This window comes from Penaeus vannamei, unplaced genomic scaffold (assembly GCF_042767895.1).
Source record: "Penaeus vannamei isolate JL-2024 unplaced genomic scaffold, ASM4276789v1 unanchor3093, whole genome shotgun sequence".
In the NCBI taxonomy this organism is placed as follows: Eukaryota; Metazoa; Arthropoda; class Malacostraca; order Decapoda; family Penaeidae; genus Penaeus; species Penaeus vannamei.
Window position 1 is genome coordinate 5001 of NW_027216079.1, and position 2369 is coordinate 7369.

General features: G+C 33.6%; 1 long non-coding RNA gene across 2 annotated transcripts in view; it reads right to left on the reverse strand.

Moving 5' to 3' along the window:
* The window catches only part of LOC138861224 (uncharacterized), a 1917-nt gene extending 1203 nt beyond the window's left edge, over positions 1-714 (reverse strand). For both annotated transcript variants that reach the window (XR_011398465.1, XR_011398466.1), the window contains exon 1: positions 416-714. This is a non-coding gene — a long non-coding RNA (uncharacterized lncRNA). The remainder of the gene's footprint in view (positions 1-415) is intronic.
* Between the last annotated feature and the right edge of the window lie 1655 nt (positions 715-2369).

Here is a 2369-nt window from a genome sequence, read left to right on the forward strand (position 1 = left end):
AAGTATAAAGGCGACATCTCTCCATGCAGTCCTGTTTTGAACAATTACCCACCCAGCTCATTCGTCAGAGAATTAACTAGCCGTAAATAGCTGCACATTCTGGTAATAGCTGAGTTAACAGCTTAGTTAACCGAAGAAAATGGTAATACTTCCCAACATTGCCAAACCATAATTCAACTTTATTACTAGTTGGCACGCTGGTGATATAAATAAATCAATATGATTTTTCTATCAACTATGTGTCATGAAATACACATCTTTTTAAAGAACGCCGAGAGAATATAGGACTCAAAAAGTTTACGCAGGAAAGCTTTTCCGTTTCCATCAACTTGGCGCCGTGGCCAGCATCACCTTCACCTCTCTCGTATTGCTACGTACATTAATACACGTGATATACTGTTATTATTGGTCTTACCTTCATAAAAATCCAAAGATGTCTGTCCGGCGGTGAATCCAGTCTTCGCCACACGAAATGGTAGATAGATGCTCAGGAGACAGCTGTTGACTCTCAGCAACCATGTGCGTTGATGGTTCCGAACTTCCAATGCTCGCTTTCAGTTGTCTCCGAAAGATATTGTTTATAGTACTGTACTTCACAGATACATTGTACAGGTGATGCTCACAATTCCGTAGAAATGTTGAATCTCGCAAATGTCTTCAAGCTCCCAGGAACGCGAGCAACAATGTTTACATTTCTCGCGCCTTTTCCAAAATATGAACAGCCTGGCACAAAACGAAAACTGACTCAAAGTCAATGCATTACACATCAATAAAATTTCAAACACATTATAGTTGCTTGTAAATTTATTCTATAAACCTAGTTATACCATAATTACATACAAATAACACAAATATCGAATAATGGTAACATTTTGGCAGTTGAAAACCTGGAGAAAAACGAAATATCCCTCAATGTCACTGCATTGCACATAAATAAAGTCTAATACCTTACTATACCCAGTAATTACATTCTACAACCTCTAACATATTATATTTAGAACCATAACTCGTTAACACACAAATTAAAAAATAATAATAATAAATAAAAAAAACGTCTGGTAGCGGGATTTGGCATCTAAGAAAATTTGCCAAATACCACCAAAGCTTACACTGTTTTATTCAAGAATAGATTTATCATTTTTCCACAACCACATTGATACAGTCAATTTGTATGCTATCTTTATAATGTATAGCAAGCTTTGCAAAGAAAAAAATCCAGAAAACGTGATGTATAGGAAATTCTTGTCGCCATCTTGCACGTTTAATTATCTCTTAACTCTAGGTTAAATGGACTCATTTATTTGCAATAGCTGAATTTGCGTAGATTTTTTATCACAGTTATGTCATCGACTGATGATCGTGACAGTTATACTAGGCAAAGGCCGAAGCATGTGAATTTGTAATAAATGATTTCATAATCCATAACTACAGTTTTGGCGTGTTACTTCTCAATGAAGTTCGATTTCAGTTAAAAGTGTCCTCACATAGTGCTTTCAAATTCACTTCTTGAGCAATCAATTAATTGTTCAGTTCATTCACCTTTATCATGTGATGCCACCGGTTTGGGATTTACTGAGTGATCAACAGAAAATGACCTTTATAACTTTCCTATAGAAACTCTATAGAAAATTAGCTCTATAGACTCTATTCAGGACTTTCTATAGAAACTCTATGGTATTTCTATAGAATACATTAATAGAACTTTTTAATGGCATTCTATAGCAATTCTATATACTCTATAAAAATATAGAAATCTATAGAATTTCTATAAAATTCTGACATTTTCTTAGGGGTTAGGAATAAAGTCTTATTAATTTAGTTCAAAAGCTGTCTCTCATTTTAGTAATATTACCGGATTGAACGAAAGATGAAGAAGAAATGATATATATAAAACCAGGTTATGTGGATTCCTGATAAGAAAAGCAAACACAGTATTCTTATCAACGAGTGAAGAGCTATTGAGCCTCATCCGCTGTTTTACAATGAGGAGAACAAGATATGACGAGCATGAGATGGTCTTTTAACCTCATATAACTTTATTGCCGTTTCTGCGCAAAGTATTATCTTCTGCATTTTATCACCTGAACTGATAATATTTCCGATGTACACATGGTACTATCAGAAAAAAAAGAAACAGTTCTTTTCTTATAATTTCTTCATTAAATATTATCTTAATTACTGAAACTACTCTCAACGTCTCTCAAACTGCTACTACTAAATAATAGAAATATATTACAGTCAATACTTTATTAATTCTTACCCGAATTACTTTAATTAATCTCCCGTCTATTTTATTATTATTCATTGATATCGAAAAGATAGGCTTCACTTTTGATCCAGTGTTTACATTTCTCCAATAAACTTGTATT